The sequence below is a fragment of the Camelus bactrianus genome, chromosome 3 (genome assembly GCF_048773025.1).
Source record: "Camelus bactrianus isolate YW-2024 breed Bactrian camel chromosome 3, ASM4877302v1, whole genome shotgun sequence".
In the NCBI taxonomy this organism is placed as follows: Eukaryota; Metazoa; Chordata; class Mammalia; order Artiodactyla; family Camelidae; genus Camelus; species Camelus bactrianus.
The window spans coordinates 19429938-19450883 of record NC_133541.1 but is presented as its reverse complement, the minus strand read 5'-3'; positions in this window follow the sequence as shown (position 1 = coordinate 19450883).

Sequence of the window (20946 nt, the reverse complement as noted above, 5' to 3'; positions counted from 1 at the left end):
GATTGGAAAAAGGTCAGTGCACTGTAATTTGTTCCAAGAATTGCTTATTATTCAGTTTCTTGGAAGATATGAAGAATTTTAGGTTGTGATAGTTATGGCACAAGACGTAGGGGCAGCAAGACAGGGTTCCCTGGAGTCAATCTGAGTTTAGTAAGAGGGGTGGGAAGAACAGTTGGGGGTGGAAGTCTTGCAAGAGTCACAGTGGGAGATGTTTAGTCCTTTAGGATCTTCCCCGGTAGATAATTTTCAGGGGTTACATAGCCCACCTGTTCTTATTACTGTTGGTGTCTTGCCTTTGCTGTTCTCAAGCAGTGCCCTGATGTTATGCCCCAGTTTTTTCTTGACTTCTTTTTTTTTTTTTTTAACCTTATGATAAAAACTTTCTAAGGTCAAAGTAGATAACACAAATAAGCACAGCCATCAAATTATCCAATAATCCATTTACTTTCTGTGGCCATAGCAGACAGTAATTCTTTGTGATCACTTCCTCCACATTGGGACACAACCACGTTCTGTTTTTTTCAAATCTCCCTCATATTTTTTCTGTTAGCACTAAGTGAAGGCCTCTATTATGAAATCCTTTATTATGGAATCCTCTATTATGGAAGGCCTCTATTATAGAATCCCCAGAGCCAAGGTAGGCAGCAGAAGCCAACTGGTGATGCTTCCTTTTCTGAGATGGTCAACTTATCTAAGTTGACATTTTGAGTACATATTTATGGACTCTTTCTCTCTTACTGTTTGTTTCTGTTTCTGTTTTTGTTTTCGTTTTACACAGATTTCGGAAATCACAGAAACTTTAGGAAGAGTGATATTTATTGATTCCCAAGTCTTTAAAAGTTTGATACATATGTCCTATTTTCCTTTTTTATAATATTGAAAGATTTAAAGATTTCTTTAGCTCCAGTTTGGAAGAGAAGAGAGCATAATCTGCACATTCCATAACAGGTTCTCCCCAGTTATTTATAGGACTTGTGTTCCATGGTTTCTTATATTCTTTTTTTAATCACCTACCCATTTGAAAAGCTCCAGTTTCTTTTCAATTTGATTATGTTATTCATACTCTAGCTAGTATACCTGTATTCACATACTCTCAATCTTTTTCTCATACTTACAAGCATACAGCCACAACCACTCAAGAAAAGTAAAAGAAATCTCTCAGTAATCTGCACAACACTAGAAATGAATATTAAAGTAAATATACAACATAAATAAATATATATGACTATATATGATATATGATTGCAAAAATGTAAAAACATACCATGATTAAGTTTAGTCACATTTTACATGTAGCCCTATAAATAAATTAAACTAGTTTTACTTTTTAATCAAATATACACAGTACAAGCAACTCAATTTTTCTAATGTTAACTTGCTGAATGTCAGTAACATAATTTATGTTTTACTATTGTAAGACTACATACTTTGATTAGTCAAAGGTGATTTATATAACAAAGTAGTCATTTACCTCTTGAACGTGTAGTTACAGGAACATGACTCATTTCTAATTTCAGATTCACTATTATTTTTCCTTTGTCAGTGACTTCCTATTTGTTTCTCAGCAGTATAAGGTGTTAACTTTAATTTAAAAATTGGTATTGCAGCATAGTTATTCATTTTTTTCTTATACCATCAAAAGCCTCTGAAAATTTCCATAAAAATAAACTTTAAAATATAAATTTAAAATATCATTATTTGGGTGTTCATAAGTGTAATTAATGGTAACCGTTGGAAAGATTCACAGAAAAACATAATAATGTCACTTTAATACTTTGATACAAGTTTATTCTATATATCACATAATTTTTACACATATAAATAGCTTAATAAATTATTTTAAGAAATAGGACTGAAATTAAAAGAAATAATACCTTAAAAATTTTATTAATTAGCTAAAGTCAAATAATCAAAGACAAGAGCTGTGAACTCTTATAAGTGCATCATTTTCTATAACAGAGAAAAATAAAACTTTCAAGAAATTAAAGAATTATAAGAATATAAGTAATGTACTTTGTTTAAACGGCTTTATAGTTGGACTAGATCAAATTTATTGCATAGATTTCATAACAGTTTAAAAATTTCTCCAGATTTAATGGTAAAATATTAAATACTAAAATTTGTAACATAATATATAATATTTCATTCAGGGATAGTTGCTTACAGCTTGGATATTTTATAGTAAACTTTTATATGAAGTATTAATACCATTTATTTTATTCAAGCAATTAAAATATTTTTCCTGGAATATAGTACAGTACCAAATATGTGGAAATCTTATAGTTTAATGGGATCAAATCAGACAGCAAAGATTTCCCAGACTGTAAAATCTATAAAAACAGGAAGCAACTGTTTAGCTCCTAAGATGTTAATTTACAAATGATTTTTTTTTAACAACAACAACAACAAAAAGTACTATACAGTACTTTTTTTTATAGGAACAATCTTCTACTGGTCATAATAAAAGTAAGTCTTTTACTGGTATTTGGATTATTCTGTTAGTCATTATATGTTCATTTTCAGATCATATACTTAATGGTAGTCTACTAAGCTTTGTTTTATTTCATGAATTGTAAGGGAATATTTATCAAATGTCCTGAATCATTGGTTAAAAATCTGAATAATATGAAGACAATCGAGTCACAATCATTTGGCTTCTATAAAGAGTACCAAATGCGATATTTCCTATTTGATCTGTTTGGAATTATTTTGTTGAAAAAATAATTATGTAAGTTCCAGATAAAGAGACATTTTACTCTTCAATTTGCAAAAGCAATAACAGATAGCAATACACTAAATTATTCTTCTATATACATTTCCCATCTGACAATCCTATTTCCATTAAATTAACTAATCATCATCCTGGGGTGAGAATTTCATGCTTCGAACATGGGTTGATTAAAGATTAGTATTCCTGTAGCTGGTCACCTGCTTCATCATTAGAGTTCAAGGACTATGGCTGCTCAGATGAATGAACACCGCAGAGAATTCTGAATATTTTAAATGCATGGTTTGTTTCCCTGCTCTTCATGTGTCTGAAATTGCTCAGTGTGCTTACATAGTCTTTTTTTTTCTTTCTATGTCATTCTCATGTACTATTACTTAGTACACTTAAAAAAGTAATAATAATCAAAACTATTTTAACTGAATTTTAATTTAAAATAAGACCACAAAGTAGAGGCTTACTTTACTTTTACTTTCACAAGTAAATATATTTTTGAGAATGTGCTTACTAGTTAGATAACTAAAATATGTAGCACTCTCATATAGCAGGAAATTACTTTTCTGGAAATTCACTTGAGTAGTCATCTACTTCCCTTGCCTTCCCATTAACAATAAATACTCAAATCATCTCAGAAAAAAAATATTTCAAAACCTTCAGGAAAGGAAATGCCATGAATAATTTTTTTAACCGTAGTAGTCCTCCTTATGATTATCTTAATGTTTTAATAAATAAAGGTTAAAAATACTTAAAAAAAAACAGATTTGTCAGCAGCTACACTAGTAATTTGTTTCTCAATATCCAAATATCCATATTGGATTAAAAGTATCTAAATAGCAGATGGAAGTTCTGGTATCTGCCTTCCCAACTTCTTGCTAAGAAGAGAATTCAAGGAACCGAACTAACTCTTTCAAGCCACCAGAGTATTGTTTGACATAAACTAAGTCTACAGACCCCACGGTGTGATAATAAAGCAACTATTTCCTAGGAAAGCTCTGCATATCTGTTTGCCTACCTAAGTAACTAGGTAGCCCGCAGTGAAGAACTTTGCAGTAGAACTGCCCCATTTTTCGAATTATTTTAAAGCGGTTGTTGTTATATAATTATATAGTAGTCATTTAAAACTCAGTAAAACTAAAGAAAACATCAAGTAGTAAATTCTGAGACAGACTTAGAATGCCTGTGATCAGGCCCCACTGTGATAAAATTTAAAACGTATAACCTGCAGGAGTGAAAGCACATTATGAAGCATCTGTTGAAATACTTGAATAAAAAAATAGAAAAATCATCAAAAATCATCTTTGATAAGCCTGAAAGTTATTTACGCCAAGTTATATTTTATTATTAGTTTCATCTGCAGTAATTGTGAAATAAAAAAATAATCTCCAAAAGCCCAGATAAACTTTAAATCAGCTTCTAAAACCTAAAGTAGGCAGTTGAATCATGAGGTGATTGGAATTATAGGCAAAATTCATTTCAAAAAGCAAAACACAGGACATGAAGTCATACTCATCCATTGTATATGTTATCTCCTATGCTCTTGGGGAGTGAGGGGCATACGTGTGCTACATGTAAAAGGAGGTTTTGGCTTCCTTTGAGTGTATGTGTATGTGACAAAACTGCTTAAAACAATTGAAACCATACCAGGCCCTCAACTCACTCTTCCAGTTCCCCAAATCTTCAGGAAAATATGTCATGTTTGTTCTGTCTCTTTGTATCATGAATTGAACTGTATCTCCCCAAAAAGATGCATTGAATTCCTAACTCAGAATGTTAGGAAAATAGGATCTTTACAGAGGTAATCAAGTTAAAATGAGGTCATTAGTCTGGGCCCTAATCCAATAAGACTGGAATTTTAAAAAAGGAGGATTTGGACACAGAGACAGACATGCAAAGAGGGAAGACAATGTGAAGACACACACAATGGAGATGGCCATGTGACAGGGGCGATGCCTCTGCAAGTCAAGGAACCCAAGGATTGCCGACAAACACTGGAGCTGAAAGAAACAAGGAAGGATTCTCCCCTAGAGCCATTAGGGAGACCGTGACCCTACTGACACCTCAATTTTGGGCTTCTAGCCTCCAGAGCTGTGAGAAAATAAGTTTCTGTTATTTTAAGCCACTCACTTTTGAGTGCTTTGTTACAACAGTCCTAGAAAACTTTGTGTAACCTGTGAATCATATCGTAAACCACTGTGGTAAATGCAGTCCAGTTTTAGAAATACTCACTAAAATGGATTAGCCAGGGATAGTATATAAAAGAAGGAGTGGTGAAGCAGAAGAAAGAGCAGAAAGAAGATCCAGTTACTGAAACAGCGAAAAGTTTCACAGAAGAAACCCTGCAGCACACAAACTTTGGTATTAAAAGGAATATAATCCAATGAAATGGAGTTAAAAAAAATAGTGCCCAAAAAAAGGTGGAAGATAAATTCTGTTGTATTAAAAGAAACGGGGAAATGAGAATGGAAATATTGAACTACAGAAATAGCAGCTCAACTCAATAGATTTGTATTTAAAATGAAAAATTGTCAAACAGTATTTAAGCTATGGTGAGGGTGGAGAAACAAAACATCTTCTTAAAAGTTTGATGACCAAGCTATTTTAATTATAAGTTTAGTAAGAATAGTTTAAATTTCTGGCACTTCAAATTCAGGAAAAACATCTAAAAATAATTATACCTCAGCATCTGAAAATAATTATACCTCAGCATACAACATACATGTTGTATATCACTGTTATCCTTTTGAAAATGTATTTATTCAGTCTTCAAAAAAGATAGTTATGCAATTTTATTCATGATATAGTTCATGATTATAATTCTTAATATATAGCTTATATATACTTAACATTTATTAAATATAAATAATTATTATTCTTATTGAACCTCTAATGTTGTTGCTGCTCTTTTAGTCTTCCCCCATTTATAAGAACCCTCTATTCTTCTCACAAGTGTAGAGTGAAAGCATTAAGGGTCCAGAAAAGAGTTTTAAAGGTCAAGTCATCTTTCTCTTATTCCATCTCTCTTTCTCTGTTTATGAATAATTCCTTCTTTGATTACATTTGAAATATTTAAACTGTGGTACTTATATTATTATCCTATTACTTTTATTGAGAAAGAGCTCCCTTTGTGATGTCAGAACATGCCTTTGTGTATGTTATTAGGGAAGTATTGTTGAACTTCACTGAATAAAGCTCACTTAGCAGCATGCGTGCATGGTGTGAGAAGGACTCCCTCATAGACATTATTTTATTTCAATTATTTTTTTTCTTAACATATTCATACAGTCCCAATCTCATTGACTTGGATCTAGTATCAGTAAAGTAATACCAGATGAGTAAATGACTAAGTGCATCAAAGTTATTAGATCATCATTTACCTATATGTTTATCTTTCAACGGAAATTAGCTAGCATTGGCAAAACGTGCATTTATGTGTAAGCTCTTTTTCACTGAGACAGCTATTCAAGAACAAGTTTTTTTTTAAGGAAGAAATTAGACCAGTGGGATGAGTATTTATTATTTAAGAATAGTAGAACTTAATGGTAGAACCTGAGCAGAAAGGGGGTCTCCTAAAATGTCATTAACAATAATTTTGAGAAAATTATATGATATAATACATGTAAAAGTTTTATAACAATGTCTGTGTTTTTCTTACTACTTTTTGCTCATATTATAGATTTTTATAGTGCAAAGCAGAACTTTCCATGACATAACTTGTATTTAGGTGAAGAAATACCATAAAGCATCTACCAAATTCATATCTACAATTCAAATACATTTTTTCATTTAAGTAAAATGTATTATATTGAAATGTAAATACAGAGTATTTCTATTTTGAAACCACAGTGTTTATAATAAGAACTAAACATAAGTGAAGAATCCTGGGACTAAGATCTAGGCAGAGAGAATCTTAGAAAGCAAGATCAACATTTTAAGAGCATTTCTTTCCAAATTCAAAAGCAGTGACTGAGACACTGAGGAGTAAACAGATATTCCGGCAGATTTATCAGGGGGAAATTATAGGTCAGTTTCCATCAAAGGGGAGAAATCCTGCTAAGCTTCCCCAATTTTCAGTTGGAACTCTGAAAAGGCTACACTGTAGGAATGAATGTAAATTTGAAATACAGCATTGCTTCCCAAATTTTAAACCCAGCTTCTACAGGATAGAATTCCTGACTATTGACTGGGATTGCAACTCTAAATCAGTGACTCATACTTCTGGGAATGAGGTTATCTTTTATACTCTCAAACATTATTGAGGACTCCAGAAAGTTTTGCTTATATGCTTTATATTTATTGCAATTTATCATATTAGAAAGTACACTGTAACTTTAAAATATAGTTATTGATTTACTTACACATAACTAAGTCTAAAACATGTTGATATGAATAACATACTTGATGAAAAAGATATTTTCAAAAAATGTAAATGCGAAGCATTGCATTGTTTAATATTTGTGGAAATAGCTTTAGTATGGTATAATAGACCACTAGACTATAATATTTGCTTCTGCATTTGATCTGTTGTGGTATAACATGTCATGTAACTTCAGGAAAATGCCACTGTGTACTCATGAGAGAATGAGTGTAAAAAAAAGTTAAATAACTTCTTAGAATTATTGTGAAAATCATTTTGGCCCAGTAGACCTCCTGACAGTTATCTGGATCCCCATCAGTTACTTAACCACATTTTAAGAACCCTGCTTTAACTTAATGTCTGATGCTAGGAAGGCATTATTCTCAAGAGCAGTGTTTCTCAGATTTTTTTCTTCATTAGCATCCTGCTAAAGAGCATTTTTTTGATATATTTTTGCTAGTCACACTCCCTTCATGAAATTAATGACTAAGGAGATTTTGTTGGACACGGTTGAGCTTTCAAGCGTCAAAAATCATTGTTTTATCTAAGGGAATTTTTTCACACCTGAAGAGGTGATATTGCCCTATTTAGACTGTATGCTCTATAGAAAGTCACTGTCATTCAGAGTCTCACAACATGTCTTCGTTTTATTTAATTTATAAGATACAATTGGAAGATAGATGATGATGGTGGTAGATGACAGATGACAGAAAATATAGCAATAGACCCACAGTCGACTCAGTTAATTATATGATTAGATTTTTATAAGATATGATTTTAAAAGTATAGAGATTATTTTTTTCAATAATAAAAGACAATATTATGGACAGATAAAAGCTATAAAATTAAACAAAAACACTTCCATATGTAGTCATGATTTAAATAATAGTTGTGTTGAAAATAACCAGCAAAGACAAATTTAAAAATATGAAAGAAATGATGATAATTTTATAATTTTAGATTTTAATTTTTTTATTTCAATTTTTTTTAAGTTTACAGGTTTATTGAAGTATAATACATAAAAATGCATATATTTAATTAATACAATTTAATGAGTTTGGACATATACATACTCTCATATGATACCATCACCACAGTCAATGCAATAAACATTCATCACCTCTAAAAGTTTCCTTGTATCCCTTTGCTTTTGCGTGTAGGGGATCAGTTAGAACACTTAACATGAGATCTACTCTATTAATTTTAAGTGCATAAGTAAATTCTTATTTACTATAGGCATTATGTTATACAAGACAGCTTTAAAACTTATTCATCTTGTATAACTATGACTTTATACCCATTAAGCATCAGCTTACCATTTCTTCCCCCTCCCATCCCCTGGCAAACACCATTCTGTTTTATGTTTCTGTAAGTATCACTGTTTTAGATATGTCATATACGTGGAATCATGCAGTATTTTTCCTTTTGTAACTGACTTGTTTCACTTAGCATAATGTCTCCCAGGTCCATGCTATACCAAAGGCAAAAGCAAGAAAAGCAAAAATAGGCAAATGGGACTAAATAAAACTTAAAAGCTTCCGTACATCAAAGGAACCAATCAACAGAATTGAAAAAAGCAATCTACAGAATTGGAGAAAGTATTTGCAAATCATAAATCTAATAGCAGGTTAATTTTCAAAATATATAAATATCTCCAGGAACTCAATAATAATAATAATAATAATCATCCAATTAAAAAAAAAGCAAAAGACCTGAATAGATTTTTCTCCTAAGAAGATACACAAATGGCCAATGGGTATATTAGATGGTACTATACATATCTAATCATCAAGGGAATGCAAATTAAAATCACAACAATCAATAAGATACCACCTCACACAGGTTAGGATGGTTATTATCAAAAAAGGAAAAAGATAGCAGAAGTTGGCAAAAACATAGAGAAATTGGAATCCTTGTCCACTGTTGATAGAAATATAAAGTGGTACATTCACTGAGGACAAAGCTTTTTTAAAAATTTTAAATTTTGAAATAAGTATAGATTCCTGGGAAGTTGTCAAAAATATACAGGGATAGCCTATGTACTTTTCACCTAGTTTCCCAAAGTAATATCTTGCATAATTATGTCAGTATAACCAGAAAATTGTCATTGGTACAATACACAGAGATTATTCAGATTTCACAAGTTTACATGCAATCATTTGTAAACACAAATATGTACATACAGTCCTATTTAATTTTATAGTATGTGTAGATTCATACAACCACCACCACAATCGAGATACGAAGCTATTCCATTAACAGAAGATGCCCTCTTGCTTTCCTTTTTATTGCCACAACCTCCCACTTGCCTCCCATCCTTAACCTCTGGCAAACATTAATCTCTACATTTTTTTTTATTTCAAAATGTTACATAAAAGAAATCAAACAGTATATAACATTTTGAGATTGGCTTTTTTCACTAAGTGAAATTCTCTTGAGTTAACACTGACTTGTTGAAATTTTAGTTTCTATGTTGGCATTTGCCAAACCATGACACAGTGCAGGATGCTGAGAATTAAAATTTTGTTCAGGAAGAGAACTGAAGAGGGAGTAAGTAAACAGCAGAGCATTTTGTGGCCAAATAAAAATAGAGAGATAAAATTAGATCCTATGAGGGATAAGATCCTGATAGAAGTAGTGGGTAAGAATAGCCTGCTATAGCTGGTTTTCCCCTCCAGTTTTGCTGAAATTGTGTGGGGTACAAGAAGAAGCAGCTATGTAGAGAGCTCCTGAAAATTAGAGCAAGTAGTTAGCAGGCAGTAGTCTAGCAGTTCTGAGGAAACGTGTTAGAATGCAAGACTATCCAGAGATAAGCAGAGTCGATAGCAAATATACAAACCTTCTAGTGAAGGCCATGAGAACCAAACCTAGGAGCAGAAGCAAAAAGAAGTTGAGAAGTTGAGAGTGACTTACCAAAGGCATAATCTAGGTTTGACTAAATTCTATTTGTAATTGAATCACAGTGATCAGTCCTCACTCAGCCTGTACAGCAGAATAAAAATGTGAATAAATATGATTTCCAACATCAATTAAAAAAAATTACTAGTTATGCTAAGAGTAAGAACCATATTCCTAAAAAAAAAAAAGATAAAAAGAAATAGAAGCAGTTGCTGTAGATTTTGAAGTTAGCAGATAAGATCATAATGTATTTAATGTAATTCAGTTAAAAGTTGTAGTGTTAAATCATTGAAGTGATTAAAATGGTGAAAAAAATATGACTATTGAGAGAATAAATTCTCCTGGATAATTACAGTCTATATAAAATAAATGGAAATCCTAGACTCAAAATATGAGAATGGAAATAAAATTAAAATTAAAAAGATTTTCCAAGCAAATTATATACAAAGAAATTCATAAAATGATAAACTGCTGGTTATGCTGACAAAGAAAAATAGAGCACAAATAGCCAATATGAAAAATTAAGTGGAACCTCATTATATAAAGATCTATCGATTTTATAACTTAAAATGTAGATGTACAAAACAAATTATTAAAAAAAAATCTAGCCATGGATAAGCAACCCCTCTTCATTTACCATGCCACTCCAATCTGACTTTCATCTTTTATTTCATATCCCCCACCATTTTTTTGAAATCAATGTCTCTAAAGCATTGGTGACACAAATTGTGACCAAATCAAAGTGACAGATTTTTATCCTTAGATTAGTAGGTCTTTAAAACACGTTCAATAGATCTAATCATTTTTCCTCTCTAAAGTACCTTCTTCCTGTGACTTCCTTATTCAACTCTGGCTTACTCTTCTTAATTTTTTTCCAAGGCATCTGTTTTTATCTAATTTCTAAATATGGAATTTTCTCAAAATGTGGGAGGCCATGATTGGGTTAACAAATTATAACAATCCCAGCCACTTATCTCCTTAAAGAAGATGTGCTTAGTACCTGCCTTGAGGTTTTAGCAATGACCCAGGCCCCCGGCTAAAATGCTGGGCGTGCCTGCGGTTAGTCTTCTATCCCCAAAACAGCCTTGGGCTGGGATGGTAAGAAGCTACAGACTCAGAGGTGAGAAGGCTGGTTAGCCAGTGACTGGTAAGACCCCCTGAGGGGGCAACCTAAGACAGGCACAGCCACCTGAGTCCAGGAAAATCTTGTCAGGCAGCTGATTCTCATACGTTCCGCCCTGATAAACTGAAAGGCTCAACACGATTATGATTCACCAAAAAGGGTCTTCTGACCTTGAGCCAAACACCAACAATAAACAAAGCCTTTGTACTCATTGTGATCCCACCCTGTCCTTCCCTAAATTCCTGCATTCCTCCTTTGACTGTACTCAATAAATATGAGAGATTTGAGAGGCTCGTGGAGTTGGCTCCCAACTTCCTCTCACTCTCTTGACTTTTCCCCAGAGTCTTGAGTAATTCATTCCGTCTCCGTGGGACTTCTGCTGGCCAGAATCCACAACTGGTGACGAACCCACATCAAAACGAGTGTGTTCTCTACAAATTCCTCTTTGTGAATATTAATCTATCAGCATATTCATGACACTTGGTTTTATCTACATCCTAGATATGCTTTTCCCAAATTCAGACATATATAAGTTTCACCATGAATACATGGAGGTGGGTGTGTTGCATGATCTCCATACAATTGTGTTTATAACTGAACATGTTATCTTCCTTCTCCAAATCTGTTCAGTCTTCCATCTTCCCCACCAAGTCACTGATTCACTGAAATGCTAGTCAGGATCTGATTTCTCCCTTTTTCCTCACCTTTCATGGCTAATCTGCTAACAAAAATACTGGAAAAAAAAAAAAATCCTCAAATCTACCCTTTTACTTGTTTTCTAGTAACACAACTCTTGTTTATGTAACAATGTCTAACATTATCCCTTATCCTTTCCCCTCTTCCTAATCACATATTGCTCTTTCCCTTGGTCATGATTTATTTTTTAAGTGCTATAATTTTTCTTACAAAATTCTAAAATATGTTCCTATACCATTAATTCTTGTTTTAAAAAAATGAAACCATTTTTAACTTCTTCCCTCATTTGAAGGTGGGGAATTTAACTAAGAAACCATCTCCTTTCTCCATCTTCTCTTTATAAATTTTATTGATATAAATGTAATGTTAATTCCTCTTGGTTTTTTATTTGATCATAAACTTTATAAATAAAACCTCTGCTTCAATATCCTTAAATTCTAAAACTCAACCTTTGATTTCTATACTGTACGATAAGATAATGCAAAGCCTTATATTCCTGGTTGATTTTTTTTTTTTAATCACACTCTGCCAGTAAATACATTTACATTCTCAGTGTATTTAAAAGTTGCCTTGGGGGAGGTATAGCTCAAAGGGTAGAGCGCATCCTTAGCATGCAGGAGGTCCTGGGTTCAATCCGAATACCGCCATTAAATAAACAAACAAGCAAACCTAATTACCTCTCTCCCCCTCCAAATAACTAAGTAAGTAAAATGTATTTATAAATAAATAAATAAATAAATAAATAAATAAATAAATAAATAAATAAATAAATAAATAAAAGTTGCCTTACTAGGAAAAAATTAGTAAATTGTGAGTTAATACTTAACACATGAGTAGGAAAATTTAATAAATATTCAAAATTCAGTAACACAGTAAAAAGATTCATAAATTTGATTATATTAAACATTGAATATCAAAACACCATAAGGAAACAAATGAAAAACTTCAAAATAACACTGCAGGTTATTTAAAAGAAAGTGATTTCTAAATTTCTACAGGGCTTTGAAAATTGATTTTTAAAAGAGCTTAAGAGGACAAAAAACCCAATACTGTGAATATTAAATGCCAAAAAAAAAAAACCTACCAATGAAATGACTCTTATACATGTGGGAAGAATGTCCACCTCACTAGTAATAAGGAAAAACAAAAGAAAACTTAATTGAAATGACATTCATTCTCTCTCATATTGGTAAAAATCTAAAAATTGGATTATATGTTCACTTGGCAAGCTGTATATCACAGAGACTTTATATATTATTTGAGGGAATTCAAACTGGTATCACTGTGGGGAATTTGGCAGTATTTACCCAAATTGCATTTTCTTTTACCCTTTGAACCAGCAATTCTATTTCTAGGAATCTATTCAAAGATAAAACTGTAGAAGATATAAAATGATTTGTAGACAAGGTCGTTCATTTTAGCATTATTTGAAATAGTTAAAAGACCAGAAATAACTTAAAAGCACTTTAGGTTAACTGGTTGGAAAAATTATATTGCTAGGAAACTGGTCAAATAAACTGTGAAATATCACCTAGAAGAATGTTATGCCATTAGAAAGTAGAATGAAGAATTCTATAATTTGCCAAGTAGTTATCTCCAAAGAACATTGTTAAATGAAGAATGCAGTGTGGATAAAAGTTTGTATGGTGTGCTATCTTTTTTTAGTATCAGAGAGAAAGAATACAGAAATATATCAATGTGTTAACATTTTAAAAGGAAGAAATAGAAAGATGCATGAAACCTCAATAAAAACAATTACTTCTAGGAGCAAGGAGAAAATGGATAGTAGGAAAGAGAGATCAATAGTATTATTTCAAAATACCACTTCCTTTAGTATGATTTCATATATGTGTGTGTGTTTCTGTGTGTGGGTTTGTTAATATCGTTAGGAAGATTGTCCACATAAGTTAAAATATACACATATAAAAGGAGTTAAATAATAGTCTTCAAATGCTAATTTATTTTGGAAGTCTATATTTAAGTGCATATTTTTTTCTCTAATTTTAAGAAATGTGTCATTCCCTAGTTTTGTTCATTGAAAAGCCCTAGAAATATGGAATAACCCAGTAAAAAATTACTGCTATTTTCCAGATAATTTTCCATAAGTACTATTTCTTATTGAAGTGATCCAGAGTTCCTTGCAGGAATTTCTAATGCAGCTTCATGCCTTGTAATATCTTGCCATGCTTGAAAGCAAAAGATTATCAACAAATATGAGGTTTTGGGCATAAGACATATGAGCCTACATAAAGCAGGTCTCAGTTTGCAAGGATGGAACAATTTGACCATAGGGAAGAAAAATAAAAATAGTGAATTTAATAAACTTAAATATGTAATTATTCATGAGTTCATAATAACACTTCTAAAAATATTACCTTTGGGAGTTTGTTAGAGTGCCAACTCATTATTCTGAAAATTAAGAAAGAATCAAGCATTTGCCTGTCTTTTGCTCTGTTTCACAATAGTTGGTGAGGATTTTTTTTAACAGAGAAATCACAAGTAACAAATGCAGAAGGAATACCAGAATTAGAAAGTTAACATGTTTCAACACTAATGAATTTGTAATTCCAGGCAATATGCATCAATGATTCTCTTAACCACTCATTGAAAGGTTGGCACAGTGACACTACATGAAATCACTAATCAATCTTAATATCACTAGAGGAGGAATAAATAAAAAGTTTGTGCCTCTTGATATACTGCAGCAGAACACAGAATCACTTAAGTTCTCTAATGAAAATGACAAAAACAAAAGCAGTACTTGGATCTAATCAAGTTTCTACAAAACTATCAGTTAACGGACATATAGATGACTGGGAACATCCTAAATTATGTGATAAAAAAGAGAATTCTAGATTGTGGAAGAGCAATTGTATTTACAAACATATTCAATTCTTTACGAAATAAATGGAATAGGAAAAACATGTAACGGGAAGAGAAATTGAGAACTGTTATAAAGTAATGAGATCTAAAAGATATTAATTACATATAAGGCGTTCTTTTTCTTTTCTTTTTTTTTCTTTTTTTTTTTTTTTTTTGCCTGTCATCTCATGATAGCAAGATAGCTAGCTACTACTACTCCAGGGCCACATGTAAATTGGAGGCTTGAAGTGTAGGAAGTGAGGGGAAAAAATGGCAGCATTTAATGAGAACAAAAAAAAAATTCTTTCCTGTGTCCATTGTCCAGAACTGAATGACAGTCAAATAGTTCCTTTATCTGAAAGACAGTCTAACAAAGTAAATATTTTAGCAGGAAAAAACAAATGGGAAAATGGATTTTGTGTAGGTAACTAGCAGTATTCAGCACACCTGTGTTGTGCTTAACACTGGGACAATATAAAGCTAAAAAGAGTACAATTCCTTTGTGAACTGAATTGAGAGTTGAGTTAGTCCCTCCCCTTCTGTATTTGTGTTCCACCATACTACATTTCAACTATTATTAACTACTTGTCAATATAATCACATCTTTTCCTAATAATTTCCTTCCATATTTTTCTCCTTGACTAGACTGGAAAAAGGAAGGAATTGTACCTTTTTTAGCTTTATATAAGCTGTTCTTTTTAGAACCCTGTTTTGAACAAACAATGGTTATAAATTTTAGGGAACAGTTGATTTGAGGTAAAATAAAAAGAGTGTTTCTGTAGGATGACAACTTTCACTCTAAAAGCACCACCTTATTCAAAATAGTTTGCTGACTACTTTTGTGGAAGTTTTTATCTTAAACATAACTTTATTTTTGGCTGTTATTTAAATCAGTCGCCTTAATTTCAGGCCTTCCTTCTCTTCATACACTCCATAGTGCTTGAAATTTGAGAATTTTGCTGTGAAACAGAACTCTCAACACTCTGTGAACTTCTCTCATGGATATCCTATAGTGGTTTTACTCATCAATTTGATGCAACTTTTCTCAGAAATTTGTGAACATCTTTGTTCCACTGATGTCTCCTATTTCTCTCAGAGATTTTTGAAATATAATTCTTAAGAAACTTAAATTTATAACATCAACTGAAAGAGAAATGGCACTAAAGAGTTGTGTTTCATCTACCATGCTTAAACCAAAGTGTAATTCAGTAATATTTCCATCTAGTTTCACGTTTATTAAACCCTTCCACAAGTGTATATATAAGTCATGTATCCATCTGCACAAATGTTCTTTTGTCAATTTTGTCTTTTTAATTTTCCATTTTTCAATTTTCTAAAAAGCAAAGACATATCTTCTTTCAGTAATAGTTCTTGCAGAGTCTTCGAAGATGGTTGTCATCAATATCTTTCTTCTCTGTATATGTGTGCCCTCACACCAAGAAGCATTTGCTTTCTCCATTTGAAAAATCAACTGGATATAATAATAATAATAATAATAATAATAATAATAATAATAATAATAATAATAATAATAATATAATAAAAATCAACTGGGTGTAAGAAATCTAAGTACCCTTGCTGTGAGCTAGGTCAATAAAACCACCTCATGATAAAGTCAGTCACTGAGAAAAAGAGAAAGGGGAAGGTAGGGGAAGGAAGGAAAGAGAAAGGGAGGGGAGAGAAAAGGAAAGGGAAGAGAAAAGGAGAAAAGAGAGAGAAGGGAAGAGAAAAAGGAAGAGAGAAGGGAAGAGAAAAAGGATGAGAGAAGGGAACAGAAGAGGGACCTGAATAACCCCACCCATATCCGCCATTCTGCATCAGACATGGGAGGGGAGAAGTTATCTGGGATATTCCAGCCTTAGCTGTTACCATGAGGACCAGAAACAACCCATTTGTGCCCAGCAAAGATTGCAGGATCTGAAAAATAATAACATTATTATTTGTATTCTAGGGAGCTTCATGACATAAGATAACTGAAGAATAAGATTTTTTTCAACAATAGCTATTACTATTAATTCCAGAATAATATTGAAAAATAAGGATGACAGTAATTTTTCTTTGTCTTATTTCTGAAATAAATCGAAATGCTCCTGGCATTTGTCCATTAAGTACTATTCTGGCTTTGGTATTAAATTATGTAACTTAAAATATTTATTCCACAAATATTTAATGAAAGCTTGCTACATGTAAGGTACTCTTATATGCTTAGAATATACTTCAGTTATAACAGATACTTAGTTTACATTCTTCAAAACGGAAAACCTAAGACAACAATTTGGATGCAGATAATTTGTTTGGAAAATAATCTCAAGAAGCGGGAGTAATGGAGAAGTGAGAATGAAATAAGTAAGGAAGAAAAACAGATAAAGGGTGTGTTATCAAGGTCACTGATTCTGCCAGGACCAAAGGCAGAGGATAGACTTTTCCCCCCTGTCTTTCATTTTCCATTGTCTGTAGATTGCCTCTGGGGGCTTTAACTTTACTGTATTTAAGGACCATGTTATCACTAAGGTATTACCAGCTCTGGAAAAGACCCTGAGGACAAAAGCAAGGAAACTTTTGTTTTGATCTCCAAGTGATAAACATTTGAGTTTGAGCTCCCCATTAAATGTCTGCCACCATTGTGGCTGAAATTACAAGTGAACCAAAAGGCAGTGATCATGAATGATAAGGGTATGTTGGCTCTCGTTGTTTAACTTTGCTCTTGAGTACATTAAATTCCACTCTTTTACTGATATTTAAATTGGTGACTGGCTTTAACTTCTGAAAATACTAGAATGTCAGAGAAAAGTGCAGTATCTGCTGATATAACTAGCCCTGAGACAGAACTGATAATCTGCTATCTTCTTCCCACCATGTTTCCTGCTCTTCCACATACTTGGCCAGCACAACAATTGTCCTACATTTCCTATATGGTGAAATAAACCAGGCATGGTTGCCTTGTTCTTATCAATTGTTGATGCTATAATTGCGTATTTGATCTTAGCACCACAAACACATCAGTTAATCCCCTAAATTCTAGACTACTGACCTGCTTTGATTCTACAGAATCATTGCTAGAGAAAATTGATCATCTTAACTCTTCATCATAATGAAGATCAATTTTCTCTTCCAGTAGAATTCCTTCTTTTGATTCAAGTCCATTGGCATAAGAAACCTAATGCTAAGATTGGCCATTCTTACTTTTGCCCCTGGGTTTCTCAAACTGTAATAACTATCCATTGTTTAGCATATTGTATCATAGAGACTAGCACCCCAAAACTGTAGTGTGCCTTCCGTGAGCTGGCATATCATCTGAACCTTTCTTTAACAGACCATTCAATTATTCTGTTAAGCCAACTGTTTCTGAGAAATACAATATATGGTTGGAACAGAGGCTACCACATTATATGCTCATTGTCTCACATTTTCTACCATAAAATCCATCCCTTGGCTTTAAGTGATTCTATGGGGATATTATATGTAGCTAAATTAAGCTTTCAGTAAGCCCTCAGATCATGGTGTAAGCAAAGGCAATGTGAGCAAAGAAACATAAACACATTTCTGAAATAAGAATCAGTTTCAGTAAAGATGAATCACTACCCCTTCCAGGATTAAAATCATCCAGTAACTGACTTGACTCTTATTAAATGGTTGGTTGCTTTCATATAAGGAATTAAAAAACTATCAAAGGCTTAGTTCTAATCTCTACAGTTGACATAATGGGCATTTAGTGTCAATTGTAAATAGATTATTCCTGACAGAAGAAAACCATGCTATGACTCACATATATATAGCCCCATCTATGCTATAGGGGTGGATGTGTCCTGTGAGTCCACTGCATGAGCACTGAAATGGCTGAAAGCACAGGCTGATATCCCCTGAACAAATTAAGCTGTTCCACCAGTGATGAAACCTTCCTGATGACCAATATTACGTTTGATCTCAGGCAAGCATTTAAAGTAAAAGAAAACCAAAACAATATATTTGCACACTCCTAGGTCTACCCACATGTCCCTTCTTCAAATATCTGATCTTTAAACTTACTTCTTTCAGGCCTCTGTGCATTCATCCCTACCATTCATCCTAGCATTAATCCCTAACAAGGAGTTTAAATATATTATTATTCAAAGAAATGTCTCTCTCCATACAAATGGGCACCCAAATGTGATGCTCATAGCTCAGCCCCCTGGGAGGATTTCCCTTTCACCAAAATCCCTTAAGACCAACTCTCCTTATGGTTGTGTGTCCCAGCAGTGCGTTTAGTGCAGTCCATAGATAAATATGCTAACATTATTATTTAGCACTAACATATTCAATCAACCCATCCATAAATCAAGCATGAAATTTTTCCTTATCTATCAGTTGATCATAAAGAACCCTCCATGGAGTCATGAATGTAAGCCAAGGAAGAGATGCTAATGCAACAGGGGTAGATGACGTGAGGGCCTGGGCTGCGCATACCCTCTGGATGTGCCTTGGCCAGATCTCGCAAGCATTGTTTTCATTATGAGCTAGATTACTTCTGAGTGTGTGACGGAAGCTCTTTGTCACCTAATCTCTTGATGTTCCGAGATCCAGCATTCAGCCACTACTAGGCTCTGAATCAGCATTTCAAACAAGTAATTTTCTGTTGCAGAAGGCATGGCTTTGACTTACAATCTTGGTAGTTTGCATCCCAGCTCTCCAACATGAAGTTCCGCAGAGGTACCACAGATATTTCTACTACCATAATATAGCCTAAGAATCAGAGCACCATGCATCGTAGCCCGTTTCTGCTGCAAAGTCCTCTTTTTTCCCATGGACCCACTTAAGAAAGCAGCCTTCTAAGTCACCTATTATGAGTCTGGGCAGTATTCCCCAAAGCTATAAATGATACCTCCATTAGTTCTGTGCCCCTTTCTTAGTTGTAGGATGTGCAAGGTACATAGTATGTCCTTCATTTTAGAAGAGATGTCTCAGCACATCATAGATCTTTGAATCCTGGAGTTTTCCTCTCACATATGTTAGGCTTGTATTTGCTTAGACATCCAGGTTACTTGTCACTTTCTATTCATCAGATTCAATTAGCAGATTGCCATCCATTTAGTGGACCACCATATTTTTTCAGAATGTAAAGATAATCAAGGTCTCAATGGACTATATCTAGAAGCAGGAGAATTTACATAGAGTTGGTATATGAGAGAAAGCATGCATTTTGTCCTTCCCATCACTGTAAAGTTTTTTTTTAATCTTATTTATTGATGGAGGTTGAAAACAACATATTCTCCAGTCTATAGCCACATACAAAGTATCAAAATCAATCTGTTTCGATAAAAATCCCACACCCAGCATAACAACTCTAAGTAAGGCTCTCATTTGGTTAAGTTTACGGCGGTCCAGCCATTCTGCAGAGACCTTATAGGTAAACTGAACAGAGAAATGAAGGGGCCTACAACCCTACATTCATTAATTGTTTGAGAATGGTGCTAATCTCTGCAATTTAACCCTGGGGATTTTTTTGTCTTGGCTAATAAAAGGGGCAGCTTCAGGGCTTTATATTTGGCAATACTTACTGCACAAGTCAGGAAACCAACGTGCAGGCTCTTCCAGCTATTAAGTACGTCCATCCAGCTATGCACTCAGGGTCTGGAGAGATAACTATGGTCTGGAGTCCAAATTCAATTAAGTGTCCATTAAGTACAAATTTAGCACCCCTCAAAAGTTCTTGATAGTTTTCTTTCTCCAGTAAAGTAAAGCACTTAGGTGAAGGGCCACAGGTTCTTCTGGTAAGGATTTGCTTAATGTTTATTGTTTGAATCACAGAATCACTGTAGAGTCCTTCCTGGAGGTTATCTAGTTTCCACTTCAACAGATGGGCTCTGGTTCAGAAAATGAGCTGAGACTTGGAAAGCGGGTGAGAGATGGTGTTTTTCTTTCTTTCTTTTTTTTTTTTTTTTCCTTTTTCCACTATGACAGTTAATGTTAGTCTTCTATTTGCCAGCTCATGATTTGATCTGGTTGTGCAACCAGAAGCATCCTGATTGGCTATCCAACTATTTTACCCCGGGGAAAATCAATCTATTATATTACCACCAATCCTAACAGAAAAGCTATTCCACCTTTTACTCAGGCCTTGCTGCTCCTACAGTTAGTATCCACGTCCATTCCACCTCTGATGACTCAGTGTAAACTATGGAACTGAGCTGTTCAAGAATCCTATAGTCCCATTATCCCTTGGCATGCTAGTTTCATGGTAGTATTTCCTACCTTCATCTCTGGATTAATCATGATGAAAATCATAGAAGCATTGAATCTCCTCATCAAGAG